Raw genomic sequence first — 14,959 nt, 5'->3', positions numbered from 1 at the left:
GACTTTGCTTCCTCTTGCCTGGTCTCTGCACTAAGACTGGACTGGGGCTGTGTTCTGTTTCAGCCGGGTCTCAGCGTGGGATCAGGGGTGCGAGGGTGTGACTTCCCCACAGCGCCCCTGCCCAGCTGTGAGAACCTCCAAAGCCGGCCCTCCACTAAGGTAAGTTTTCCCCACTGTTGTCCACTCTTTTCTTCAGACCTCTTATGGCAGCTAGTAGCAAAACGGGTGTGGGATTTTCTGTAGGTTTTTTTTTTTTCTTAATGTCCCATTTTCAGTACGGCTGCTTACATTTAAGGTCAACTCTGGCAGAAACAACAGTCAAGTCGTACTCTCACCATTCTTAAGACATCACTGCTCTTTATGTACTGCTGTCAATGTTGTTGTTCTATACTAAAGTTTCATCAGACAGCTTGAGTAAACATGGGTTCCCATTAAGTGACAGAGACCAGTTTAACAATTAGGACAGCTAACAAAAACTCAAGAACCTCTAAAGCTTGCTAAGTGAAAGAAGCCAGACACAGAAGGTTGTGTGTGATGTCATTCAATTTGTATGACATACCCAGCATAGATAAATCCGCAGAAGTCCATGGATTGGTGGATGATGGGGTTGGGGAGAGGCTGCTTGCTTAATGGGTAAGGGATTTTCCTTCGGAGTGATGGGAATGCTTTGGAACTAGATAGATGTGTGGTTCACTCTAAACGTTAACTTGATATCGTGTGAATTTCCCCCCAGGGATTTTCAGTGGGCATATTAAAAGGAAGTGATTCAGAGAAAGCAGTGGAGGTCTCAATTGGCTGAGAGTGAGCAGGAAAATTTGAAAAACAGATAGGTTTTCCAGCACGGCAATTTTCTCCTAATATCCAGACTTATCCTCTCCAAGAATGATATATTTTTAAACTCTTTTTTATATCATTATCCCAGAATTGTCAGAGAAGGTAGACCCTTTTCGAAAAGATCCAAAGAGAAGAATTCCTTCTCGGAAATGTCTCCACCAACAGAGCTGACCATGAAACTACAGGCCGTCGGCCATGGACCGCTTCGTGTGGACCAGCGGCCTCCTGGAGCTTAATGAGACCCTGGTGATCCAGCAGCGCGGGGTGCGCATCTACGATGGCGAGGAGAAGGTATGGCGGCGGCGGCGGCGGGCCCGGCGTGAGCGGGTCGGCCTGGCTCTGGGTCGTTGGCGAGGCCGGGGCGGGCCTGCGCGTGCGGGGCGCGGCGCTCGGGTCGGTCTCTCCGCCGGCGGCCTGGGGCGCTCGGCGCCTGCCTCTGCCTGCCTCTGCTGGGCCGGGCCGGGCCGAGCCGACCGCGCGGTGCCCGCCTGCGGAGCGGTTCCCGGGGCCGCGCTCTCGGGTCGGCCCCGTGCCGCCGGTGCTGACGGTGGGTGCGGGCACGCCGACTCCCGCATCTGTCCCCGCAGAGCGGCGGGTGGCCTGGGACGGGATTCCGGAAGAGGCCGCAGGGCCCGCGGCTCGGGTGAGAGAGACAGAGAGAGAGAGAAAGAATGAGTGAATGAATGTCTTCTACTCTGGTTTACTCCGCAAATGTCCGTAACAACTAGGGCTGGGCCAGGCCGAAACCAGGAGCCAGGACCCTCTTCTGGGTCTCCCACACAGGTGCAGGGGCCCAAGGACTTGGACCATCTTTGCTGCTTTCTCAGGCGCATTAGTAGGGAGCTCGATCTGAAGTGGAACAGCCAGGACTTGAATTTGTGCAGGCAGTGGCTTAACTGGTAATGCCACAATGCCCAGCCCTGTCCTCTTCCTCTTTTGAGCCCACCACAGGGTGTGAGGGTGTGTGTGTGTGTGTGTGTTTAAAGATTTATTTTTAAGACAGAGAGAAAGAGATTTTCCATCCACCGATTCACTCCCCAAATGGCCTCAATGGCAAGGCTGGTGCCAGGCCAAAGCTTGGACCATCCTCTGCTGCCTTTTCAGGCACACCAGCAGGGAGCTGGATTGGAGGCCCAGCAGCTGGGACTCCAACACGTGCTCATCCTGTGCTGTAGGTTTTTTTTTTTTTTTTTTTTTAAAGGATTTAATTTTTGTTTACTTGAAAGACAGAAAGAGTTACAGAGAGGTAGAGACAGAGAGAGAGAGAGAGAGAGAGAGAGGCTTCCATCTGATGGTTCACTCCCCAAATGGTTGCAACGGCCAGAGCTGTGCCGATTGGAAGCCAGGAGCCCAGGAGCTTCTTCTGGGTCTCCCGCGCGGGTGCAGGGGCCCAAGGACTTGGGCCGTCTTCCACTGCTATCTCAGGATACAGCAGAGAGCTGGATAGGAAGTGGAGCAGCCGAGACGTGAACCAGCTCCCATATGGGATGCCGGCGCTTCAGGCCAGGGCTTTAACCCACTGCACCACAGCGCTGGCCCCGTAGGTGGTGGTTTCACATGCTGTGCCCGGTGCTGGTCTCTTGGGAGCTCTCCCTGTATTTCTGTCCATTTCTCTTTTCTCCGTGTGTGTGTCTGCCTGTCAAATAAACAAAGAAATTTTAAAGTAAGAAATAGCCTTGGGGCTATAAGCACCAGCTGTGGCTTAGTGGGTAAAGCCACTGCCTGCATGCTGGCATCCCATATGGGTGCCAGTTTTGAGTCCTGGCTGCTCCATTTCCGATCCAGCTCTCTGTTATTGCCCGGGAAAGCAGTGGAAGATGGCCCAAGTCCTTGGGCTCTTGGACCCATGTGGGAGACCCTGAAGAAGCTCCTGGCTCCTGGCTTTGGATTGGCCCAATTCCAGCCCCAAAAGGGGCCGTTTGGGGAGTGAAACAACTGATGGAAGACCTCTCTCTCTCTGCCTCTCCTTCTCTCTGTGTGTCATTCTGCCTTTCAAATAAATAAATAAATCTCCAAAAAAGAAATAGCCTCACCAGCAAATGAAAAACTAAAAAATAACGGTCAAGTAGCAGAAATGAACAGAAATGATAATGTGTAACATAGCTGGGGCTACCTGGCCTGCAAAAGACCAGTTTGCTGGTGACACTTCACTCTGGCTAAATATGTCTCCAATACATAATCGGCTCTAAGAATAGAATCCTAAGGAGGAAAACAGATGGTACTTGCAGACAGTCAAATATTCGTAGCTCATTTACGATTGTAAAATACATAAGCAGGGTCGAAAGCCTGAGGTGGGGGAGGTGCAAGCCACGGATGGGTTTTGTGTGCAGCAATCAACAGATACATTATGGGAGCTCTATGTTGAAATACAGCCTAGAGTAAATTCAGGATGTCTGTATTAATACTGGAAATGTTTAAATGAAAGCGATCTTAGGAGGGAAAAGGAAAAGGAGCACAAGGACTTAACGCAGCTGTATAAAAAAAAATCGTGCCATCAATTCTCATTTGAAGAAAAAATTATAGCCTTTAATGAAATGACAGGCACCGACAAGAAAACTGCTACGGATACGCAGGCGTAAAGGACAATAAGAAGTCCAAGCTACAGTGTGGGCTCCCTCTACGCTGAGGGCTTAGGATGGGGTGGACCGCGCTGCCCAGCAAGGGTCTAAAAGGCCATTGGCGGACTGACCGCCAGGGGGCGCGACACGCACGCCTCCACGCCCTCGAGCGCCGCACACGCCCCCCCTCCCGTGCCCACCCTCCCTGGAAGGCGACCTCCGCCACGCTCGCCGCCAGGGGGCGCCGCCGTCCGCCTGGCGCAGGACTCGCGGGCCGGGAGCGCCGGCGCCGGCGTAGGCGGGCGGGCTGGCGAGTGGCGGCGGCCGGCTTAGCGTCGGCCATGGACCGCTTCGTGTGGACCAGCGGCCTCCTGGAGCTTAATGAGACCCTGGTGATCCAGCAGCGCGGGGTGCGCATCTACGATGGCGAGGAGAAGGTATGGCGGCGGCGGCGGCGGCGGCGGCGGCGGGCCCGGCGTGAGCGGGTCGGCCTGGCTCTGGGTCGTTGGCGAGGCCGGGGCGGGCCTGCGCGTGCGGGGCGCGGCGCTCGGGTCGGTCTCTCCGCCGGCGGCCTGGGGCGCTCGGCGCCTGCCTCTGCCTGCCTCTGCTGGGCCGGGCCGGGCCGAGCCGACCGCGCGGTGCCCGCCTGCGGAGCGGTTCCCGGGGCCGCGCTCTCGGGTCGGCCCCGTGCCGCCGGTGCTGACGGTGGGTGCGGGCACGCCGACTCCCGCATCTGTCCCCGCAGAGCGGCGGGTGGCCTGGGACGGGATTCCGGAAGAGGCCGCAGGGCCCGCGGCTCGGGTTCTTGTTTGCTGGTTCTGATGTGTGAGTCCTGTAGGGTGGACGGAGTTGGGAGCCAGTGTGTTGGGTGGTGACGTAGCCAGGTGGTGCCCCCAGGCGTCTCCGGAGCTGCCTTTGCAAAAAGAAATAGAAAGTGTTACGGAACGATTTCGGTGAAACCACACGACATCCTGGCTTGGGTGGAATGTGTAAACTAGGATGAAGGGGGAAAAGGAAGTTTTTTTCTTAAACCCATTTACCCACGAACACTGGTAGTTTCCGGAAGTGTTGAGCTGCCACTTCTCCTTCCTGGCCGTCTGGTTCGGGAACGTTGTCAGTGTGCTCACATGTCGGTACCTCACGTGGTACCGAAGACATAGCAGTGTGCACATTGGTGTGCAGATCTGGTCAAGTCAGCCTCCCGTCTGGAAGGAGAAGGCTTAGGTACTGCCGTGGAGAATGCTCAGCCTTCAGGGCTTTGCGTCCCAACACGCTCCCTGGACAGACTGGTCATCCTGTGCCTTCTGGCTCATTGTGGGTGTGAAACCCACTTAAAAAAAACCAGAATGACTAAAGTGCCTCGCATGTGCTTGGAGCTTTATATTTATGACCTCATTTATTCCTCACAACAGGTGTACGAGCTGAGCATTTCATTAAGAAAATATCTCTGAGAGATCCAAGGGACTTTCCTAGGATCCACAGAGTAGCAGGCGGGGTGGGACTTAAAGCTGTGTTGTTCACTGGGCCACGGCACTTCAGCGAGAGCAGTCTGCAGTGCCAGATGCCTTTATGTGGCGAATCTGCCGAAAGATGTGGACACAGAGACCTGCGGTGGATAGCTGAGAAAACTGCAAGCCGTCCAGGGCCACACAAGCAGTCATTGGTGGAGCTGCAGTTCCAAGCCAGATCCAGTGGCCTGTGCTCTGTCCACACCCCGGTGCCCCTGGCGAATCAGTGTGTGTGCACTTGTCTGTACAGGCACAGCTTTTGTGGGCCCATTATGCCTGGGTAATGTGTAGTTTCCTTAAGCAGTATAGACAGGTCATTTGTTTCATTCACAGATGCTTCTGTGGCCTCAGCTAATTAGAAAACAATGTGAAGAAGATTAGTAATGCATAATGTGGCAAGTTGGCAGCTTATACCAGATTTACCAAATGTTCTCTTTCAGCTGACTATTTCACTTTTAGGAATTTACCCTTGGGAGAGAGTCAGGGATGCATAAGAAAACTACATTTGAAGATACTCATCTCAGCATTGGCTATAGTGCATGATTGTTACAGTCACATAGATGGGAAAACCAAAGGCAATCTGAATGCCTACTGCAGAGATTGGTTTATTATATTACAGCATGCCCTAGTTAGCATAGGGATTGCTAGTATAGGTTTCTAAGTAATGAAAAAAAAAGCTATAAAACTATAAATATCCTGGTCTCATTTCTAGAGTGTACATGCATATAAATATACACTCTGTGTGTGTGTGTGTGTGTGTGTGTGTATATATATATATATATATATATAAACTCTGGCTTCTATGGATAGGAATGATTTCATTTTCTATTTTAGGCTTTCCTTTAAATGTTTTCCAGATTTGTCAGTAATGAGTATGTATTAATGTCATAAGAAATAACATGAAAAATAAGGTAAGTTATTCAGTGAGTTCCCAAGTTTGATGAACTTCTAAGTAGTTGAAATTATTCTAACTCTGAGTGGTAAAGCAAACCAGCAGTAACTTGTCTGTCAGGCTTAGATCAGAATCCCCTGGAACCCTGAAGGGAACTATTGCACAATCTCTTCACTTATAGCAGCAAGATTTTATGTCTGCATATTGTTAATTGACATAGCAATGGAACAGACTCTGGTTTGAGCTTGAAATTTACATCCTTCTGCTTGGATTTCAGTAAGATAAAACACAGCACTTCTTAATCAGAACTCATGTTCTAATGCAACATCATGTACTCTCAAATTAATAAAATACTTGCTTTTGGAAAGGGGAATTAAAAAAAATTACGTATTTATTTATTTGAGAGGCAGAGTGAATCAGCAAGCTCCCAACTGCTGGTTCACTTCCCAGTGTCTAGCAATGGCTGGGCCAGCGTGGGAACTGAAGAAAGAAGCTGGTGTCTCAACTTGTGTGGGTGGTGGGTACCCAGTTACTTGAGCCATCACCACTGGCTCCCAGGGACTCTGTTAGCAGGAAGCTGGAGTCAGGAGCTGGAGCTGGGCATCAGACTCAAACAGTCTGATGTGGGAAGTGAGCATCTTAACTGGTAGCCTAACTGCTAGACCAAATGCCTGCTCTATATGATTTTAAACACAGTGGAATCCTGTTATTACTTGTAAGAATTGGACACTCACTAAAATACTTTGCTTAGAGTTTGTCATAAGGTAGTCTTGTAAATGGGACCAGCCTTACAATTTTTGACATAACTAAATACCCCTAGAAAGTATACAAGCACATCTTCTTATGGCAAATGCTAATTTCTGATCATTAGAATTCATAGAAGATAGCAATGCACTCTTGCTTTTCACAGAAATTAAGGAGTTTGATTTATTCTCTTGGGTTCCAACTTAAAAACTTTATTACTTATATAATTTTCAAAGATAGTGACAAATTATGAGAGTTAAAAGTTTGATCCTAAAAACGTTTTTTAACTTTTATTTAATAAATATGAATTTCCAAAGTACAGTGTATGGAGTACAATGGCTTTTCCCCCTATAACTTCCCTCCACCTGCAACCCTCCCATCTCTTGCTCCCTCTCCCATTCAGTTCGCATCAAGATTGATTTTCAATTCTCTTTATATACAGAAGATCAAATATATACTAAAGTATATATTAAGTAAAGATTTCAACAGTTTGCACCCACACCGAAACACAAAGTGTAAAATACTGTTTGAGTACTAGTTATAGCATTAATTCACATTGTACAACACATTAAGAGCAGAGATCCTACATGGGGAGTAAGTGCACAGTGACTCCTGTTGTTGACTTAACAAATTAACACTCTTGTTTATGGCGTCAGTAATCTCCCTAGGCTCTTGTCATGAGTTGTCAAGGCTATGGAAGCCTTTTGAGTTCACCGACTCCTATCTTATTTAGACAAGATCATAGTCAAACTAGAAGTTCTCTCCTCCCTTCAGAGAAAGGTACCTCCTTCTTTGATGGAGCCCAGTTCTTTCTATTGGGATCTCACTCGCAGAGATCTTTTATTTAGGTCATTTTTTTTTCCTGAGTGTTTTGATCTCCTCATCCAGATACGAATGCTGTAAGGGCTAATTCTGATCCAGAGTGCTGTTTAGGACATCTGTTATTCTATGAGTCTGCTGTGTATCCAGCTTCCCATGTTGCATTGTTCTCTCCTTATTCTATCAGTTAGTATTAGCAGACACTAGTCTTGTTTATGTGATCTCTTTGACTGTTAGACCTATCATTATGATCAATTATGAACTAAAATTGATCACTTGGACTAGTGAGATGGCTTTGGTATATGCCACCTAGAAGGGATTGAATTGGAATCCTCTGGCACGTTTCTAACTCTACCATTAATGTCCCAAATTGTGCCTTTCCTCCCTCTCTTATTCCCATTTTTATATTTAACAGAGATCACTTTTCAGTTAAATTTAAACACCTAAGAATAATTGAGTGTTAATTAGAGTTCAACCAATAGTATTAAGTAGAAGAAAAAAATAGTAAAAGTCATAAAATATTAAGTTGTTCATCGACAATCAGGTCAAAGGCTGATCAAGTCATTGTTTCTCATAGTGTCCATTTCACTTCAACAGGTTTCCTTTTTGGTGCTCGGTTAATTGTCACCGATCAGGGAGAACAGATGATATTTGTCCCTTTGGGACTGGCTGATTTCACTCAGCATGATGTTTTCAGGATTCCTCCATTTTGTTGCAGATGACTGGATTTTTTTTTTTTTACTGCTGTATAGGATTCCATAGAGTACATATCCCATAATTTCTTTATCCAGTCTGCTGTTGATGGGCATTTAGGTTGATTCCAGGTCTTAGCTACTGTGAATTGAGCTGCACTAAACATTAAGGTGCAGACCACTTTTTTGTTTGCCAATTTAATTTCCTTTGGGTAAATTCCAGGGAGTGGGATGGCTGGGTTGTACGGTAGGGTTATATTCGGGTTTCTTAGGAATCTCCAAACTGACTTCCATAGTGGCTTAACCAGTTTGCATTCCAGCCAACAGTGGGTTAGTGTCCCTTTTTCCCCACATCCTCTCCAGCATCTGTTGTTGGTAGATTTCTGAATGTGAGCCATTCTAACTGGGGTGAGGTGAAACCTCTTTGTGGTTTTGATTTGCATTTCCCTGATTGCTAGTGATCCATGTGCCTGTTGGCCATTTGGATTTCTTCTTTTGAAAAATGTCTATTGAGGTCTTTGGCCCGTCTCTTAAGTGGGTTGTTTTGTTGTTGTGGAGTTTCTTGATCTCTTTGTAGATTCTGGTTATTAATCCTTTATCTGTTGCATAGTTTGCAAATATTTTTTCCCATTCTGTCGGTTGCCTCTTCACTTTCCTGTTTCTTTTGCAGTACAGAAACTTCTCAATTTGATGCAATCCCAAATGTTAATTTTGGCTTTGACTGCCTGTGCCTCCAGGGTCTTTTCCAAGAAGTCTTTGCCGGTACCTAAATCTTGCAGGGTTTTTCCAATGTTCTCTATTTTTAAATTTTTTTTATTTATTATTATTTTTTTGACAGGCAGAGTGGACAGTGAGAGAGAGATAGAGACAGAGAGAAAGGTCTTCCTTTTCTGTTGGTTCACCCTCCAATGGCCGCTGCGGCCAGCGCACCACGCTGATCCGAAGGCAGGAGCCAGGTGCTTCTTCTGGTCTCCCATGCAGGTGCAGGGCCCAAGCATTTGGGCCATCCTCCACTGTACTCCTGGGCCACAGCAGAGAGCTGGCCTGGAAGAGGGGCAACCGGGACAGAAACTGGTGCCCCTGCTGGGACTAGAACCCGGGTGCCGGCACTGCAGGTGGAGGATTAGCCTATTGAGCCACAGCGCCAGCCCTCCAATGTTCTCTAATAATTTGATGGTGTTGGGTCATAGATTTAGATCTTTAATCCATGTTGAGTGAATTTTTGTGTAAGGTGAAAGGTAGGGGTCTTGCTTCATGATTCTGCATGTGGAAATCCAGTTTTTCCAGCACCATTTATTGAATAGACTGTCCTTGCTCCAGGAATTGGTTTTAGATCCTTGATCAAATATAAGTTGGCTGTAGAAGTTTGGATTGATTTCTGGTGTTTCTGTTCTGTTCCATTGGTCTATCCATCTGTTTCTGTACCAGTACCATGCTGTTTTGATTACAACTGCCCTGTAGTATGTCCTGAAATCTGGTATTGTGATGCTCCGGCTTTGTTTTTGTTGTACAAGATTGCTTTAGCTATTCGAGGTCTCCTGTGTCTCCATATGAATTTCAGTATCATTTTTTCCAGATCTGAGAAGAATGTCTTTGGTATTTTGATTCATATCGCATTGAATCTTTAAATTGCTTTTGGGAGAATGGACATTTTGATGATATTGATTCTTCCAATACATGTGAGCATGGAAGATTTTTCCATTTTTTGATATCCTCTTCTGTTTCTTTAAGATTTTGTAATTCTCATTATAGAATCCTTTAATGTCCTTGGCTAAGTTTATTCCAAGGTATTTGATTGTTTTTGTGGCTATTGTGAATGGAATTGATCTTAGAAGTTCTCTGTCAGCCGTGGCATTGCCTGTATATACAAAGGCTGTTGATTTTTGTGCATTGATTTTATATCCTGCTACTTTGCCAAACTCTTCTAATAGTCTCTTAGTAGAGGTCTTTGTATCCCCTAAATAAAGAAGCATATCATCTGTAAAGAGGGATAGTTTGAGTTCTCCCTTCCCATTTTGTATCCCTTTAATTTCTTTTTCTTGCCTAATAGCTCTGGCTAAAACTTCCAGAACTATATTGAATAGCAGTGGTGAGAGTGGGCATCCCTGTCTGGTACCAGATCTCAGTGGAAATGCTTCCAACTTTTCCCCATTCAATAGGATACTGGCCGTGGGTTTTTCATAAATTGCTTTGATTGTATTGACAAATGTTCCTTCCATACCCAGTTTGCTTAGAGTTTTCATCATGAAAGGGTGTTGTATTTTATAAAATGCTTTCAATGCATCTGTTAAGGTAATCATATGGTTTTTCTTCTGTAGTTTTTTAATGTGGTGTATCACATTGATTGATTTGCGAACATTGAACCATCCCTGCATACCAGGGATAAATCCCACTTGGTCTGGGTGGATGATCTTTCTGGTGTGTTGTTGCATTCTACTGGCCAGAATTTTGAAGATTTTTGTGTCTATGTTCATCAGGGATATTGGTCTGTAATTTTCTTTCAATGCTGCATCTTTTTCCAGCTTAGGGATTAAGGTGAAGCTGGCTTCATAGAAAGAATTTGGGAGGATTCCCTCTCTTTTGATTGTTCTGAATAGTTTGAGAAGAATTGGAGTTAGTTCTTCTTTAAATGTCTGGTAGAGTTCCGCACTGAATCCATCTGGTCCTGGGCTTTTTTTGGTGGGGAAGGTCTTTACTGTTTCAATTTCTGTTTCAGTTATGGGTCTATTTAGGTTTTCTGTGTCTTCATGGTTCAATTTAGGTAGATTGCATGTGTCCAGGAATCTATCTACCCGTTTCTGATAGATTTCCCTGTTTGCTGGCATACAGGTCCTTGTAATAATTTCTGATGATTCTTTTTATTTCTGTGGTGTCTGTTGTTACATTTCCTTTTTCATCTCTGATTTTATTGATTTGAGTCTTTTCTTTTTTTAGTTAGTTGGGCCAATGGGGTGTCAATTTTGTTAATTTTTTCAAAACACCAGCTCTTCGCTTGGCTGATTTTTTATAATTTTTTCAGGATTCAAATCTGTTGATTTCTTCTCTGATTTTAATTATGTCTCTTCTACTAGATTTGTGTCTGGTTTGGTTTGCTGCAGTTTTTCTAGATTCTTGAGCTGCATTGAAAGCTCATTTATTTGGTGCCTTTCCAATTTCTTGATGTAGGCCTCTGTTGCTATAAACTTTCCTCTTAACACTGCTTTTGCTGTATCCTATAAGTTTTGATGTGTTGTGTTGTTATCCTCATTTACTTCCAGAAAGTTTTTGATTTCTCTTTTGATTTCTTCTGTGACCCAGTGTCCATTCAGGAGCATGTTGTTCAGCATATGCCTGTGTTTGCATATGCTCTAGGGATTCCTGAGTTGCTAATTTGCAGCTTCATTCCACTGTGGTCTGAGAAGCTGCATGGTATGATTCTAATTCTTTTGAAATTGCTGAGACTTGCTTTATGGCCTAGTATGTGATCAATCCTAGAGAAGGATCCATGCACTGCTGAGAAAAATGTAAATTCTTTAAATGTCTGATTGAAAGTTCCGTAGATGCCTGTTAGATCCATTTGGGCAATAGTGTCGATTAAATCTGCTGTTTCCTTGTTGATCTTCTGTCCGGATGATCTATTTCCGAGAGTGGAGTATTGAAGTCCCCCAGTAGTATTGTATTGGAATCTAAGTCTCCCTTTAAGTCCCTTAACATATCTTTTAAATAGACTGGTGCCCTGTAATTAGGTGCATACGCATTTATAATAGTTACATCTTCCTGTTGAATTGAACCCTTGATCATTATATAGTGCCCCTCTTTGTCTCTCTTAACAGTTTTTGTGTTAAAGTTTATTTTGTCTGATATTAATATAGCTGTGCCAGCTTTTATTTGGTTTCTGTTGGCAAGGAATATCTTTTTCCAACCTTTCACTTTCAGTCTGCATGCATCTTTGTTGGTAAGATGTGTTTCTTGTAGGCAACAAATAGATGGGTTTTGTTCCTTAATCCATTTAGCCAATCTGTGTCTTTTGCCTGGAGAGTTGAGGCCATTAATGTTCAATGTGACTATTGATAAGTAGTAACTTTGCCCTGCCATTTTCCCAAAGATATTTCTAATATATGCTTTGAACTTCCTGAGAGCTTTTACTGGGAGTTTTTCTTCCTTTAACTTCTTTGGTATTGATGGCTGTATTTCTGTGTTTCTGTGTGGTCCTGTTCCTGGCGCTTGTGGACAACCACTGGTTCACTGTGTGTTCACTAGGCCTTTCCTACATTCATGCATGTAGAGAGAGCTCTCATGTCTCTTCCTCTGCTTGGAAGGGCACTAATCCAGGAGGCAGTGCTGTTATGGACCCCACTGGTGACCTTACACAGACACCATCTTCCATCTCCAAATACCATCACAGTGGCCTTAGGGCATCAACATTGGGATCTGAAGTGGACATTTAGATTCAGTCCAGAGAGTTAGAAGTCGCCTTCCCACCCTGTCTTTTGGTCACCTTGTTCTCCCCACGTGTCTCATTCTACAGAGCTGTGCATATGTGTCACACACATGTATTTGTGTGAAACATAATGTTTTTTACTTTTTAAAATATGAATGTGTAGCATCCTGTGCTTGCTCTTTTGAAGCTGCTTTTTTCAGTTGATTATCTGGAGAATATACTGTATGTCATTGTTTCTAAGCACACTTTTTCACATTTTAACAATTATGAAAGCAAGATGCATGTTACAATCGGTAGCATTTTAGGTTTTATTGACTACTGTAAGTACATAAAAATTCTCCATATTCTTTTTAATGAATGCCTATGAATTCTTTTTAATGAATGCCTATAAATCAAATGAATGCCATTTGAATTATTTTCATTCTTTGCTCTTAGAAACAGCAATGGATAGCCTGATATTATATCATCTTGCCCAAGTATGAATTCATGTGTAGCAAGTTCCAAGTATCCTTGGGTCAAACGATGTGTGTATTTGTAATTTTTATAGATATTAGTACTTTTTTTCTCCACTGAGGTTTTCCTTTAGTCACCAGCCAGTGCTATGAAACTTTTGGATCTTTGCCAGTCTTAGGGGTGAAAGGGGTACCAGGGTGGTTGCTTGGCCTGGTAGATAAGGCGCAGCTGAATAAGCCTACATCCCACTTTGGAGTGCCTAGGTTTGAGACCTGTCTCTGCTCCCAGTTCCAGCTTCCTGCTAATGCACACTCTGGGCAGGAGCATGTAATGACTCAAGTGGTTGGGTCTCTGCCACCCACACGGGAGACCAGTCAAATTCTCCCTGCTTTGGCCTGGCCCAGCCCAGTCATTGCAGACATTTCTATTGTTTTTATAATTTTCTTTCTGTTTTTGGCCCTAATATTTGATCCATCCAGAGTTTACTTTGCTGCAGTATGTTTAGGTATAAGTTGAACCCCCCCCCCCCGACGTGGCAACACTGTTGTCTCAGTGTCATTGATTGAATCTCCATCCATAACTGTTCTTGTGTGTATTTGTGTGTGTTCATGAGTTTTCTTTTTAAAGTATTATACACACACAGGAGATTGATTGCTGTCTCTCCTTGTCTCTCTGCCTCTCAAATAAAATAAATAATTTTTAAAAAGAAGAGGGGTATTTTGATGTTCTTTTTATCTTATTGTCAGTGAAGCTTGGGAATCTATTAATGTGTTTATAAGAGTTTTTGTGTTCCTTTTCTGGGAAATTTCTATTAATAGTCTTTGTATAGTTCTCTAGTGCATTACAGGCTGTTTTCTCATTGATTTGTACGAGTGCTCCATATAGTAAGGACATTAGTCCTTAGGGATGCCCCTCAAATCTCAGCTGTTCCACTTCCTATCCAGCTCCCTGCTAATGCACCTGGGAAAGCAGCAAAAGACTGCCCAAGTGCTTGGGCCCTGGAATGCATGTGGGAGACCCGGATAAAACTCCTGGCTTGGGCCTGGCCTAGCCCCAGCCGTTGCAGCCATTTGGGGAGTGAACCAGTGGTTGGAAGATACTCTCTCCCTCCCTCCCTCCCTCCCTCCCTCCCTCCCTCCCTCCCTCCGTCCATCTCTGCCCCTCTCCCTCTCTCTCTAACTCTGTCTCTCAAATAAGTAAAGTAAATATTTAAAAAGATCATATGATAGAGCAAGGCCATTTCTTGACTCCTTTCACCAGTCCTCTAATAGATTTTATTACTAATCTGTGGCACAGTGGAACATATTCTTCCCTTCCTAAATGGGGGCAGCGTGGATTCTTGTGGAAGATTATTTTACAGCACTGGCTCCTGAAGCAGTTAGAGCTGCACACTTTGTAACCTGCTGGGTCTTGCATCTGGTGTCTGAAGCGCCTTTCAGTCCAGTTCTCCTCTGTGAGCATTGGTGGTGTCCAGTGGTGCCCTTGGTCAAGGTCCCACACTTTGATAACGGCAATCAACCCAAGTGTGATGGCCTGCTTGCTGTTTCCAGCCTGCTGGCAGTTGTTCCCCACATCTGGCCTACTTTCTCCCGACTCCCAGAGTCTGTGTGGTGACTCTGCATCTCTTCTCCCCACCACGCTCCTCCTCTCAGAACAAATCCACAGCAACTTCTAGCGCCCAATGTGACTGAGAGACAGCGTGTCAGACTCGGCGAGGTCCCCTCCCCTTGATATCAGCAAGTAGGCCCCTCATTGTTTTGTGTGCTCTTCAGTTCAGTGAGGGTGAGCACAGAACCCCCTCCTACATCCCTTTCCTTGTCCTTGTCCGTGGTTGAAGTGATCCCAGGTTAGGCACACACCGCCCAGAAGCGTAATGCCGCTTCTTGGCTCCTCCTTTTACTTTTGGTTCGCCAGGTGAATTCACATAAGGGACTGATCATCCCAGAATTCAGAACCAAGTCATCTTCCTTCACTGTATTGAGGTGATGCTCCAGAGACACGTGTGTGCATACAGCCTTGACCTAACAAATAAGGAAGTC

At 45.2% G+C, this 14,959-nt stretch overlaps 1 protein-coding gene across 3 annotated transcripts in view; it reads left to right on the top strand.

Moving 5' to 3' along the window:
• The first annotated feature begins 3,663 nt into the window (after nt 1-3,663).
• LOC127487170 (uncharacterized) overlaps nt 3,664-14,959 on the top strand; it is a 399,814-nt gene continuing 388,518 nt past the window's right edge. For all 3 annotated transcript variants that reach the window (XR_011378825.1, XR_011378824.1, XR_011378823.1), the window contains exon 1: nt 3,664-3,829. The gene's annotated coding sequence lies outside the window, so the exon portion shown is untranslated. The remainder of the gene's footprint in view (nt 3,830-14,959) is intronic.

Source organism: Oryctolagus cuniculus, chromosome 9 (genome assembly GCF_964237555.1).
Source record: "Oryctolagus cuniculus chromosome 9, mOryCun1.1, whole genome shotgun sequence".
Classification (NCBI taxonomy): Eukaryota; Metazoa; Chordata; class Mammalia; order Lagomorpha; family Leporidae; genus Oryctolagus; species Oryctolagus cuniculus.
This window is presented reverse-complemented; position numbering and strand designations above follow the sequence as displayed.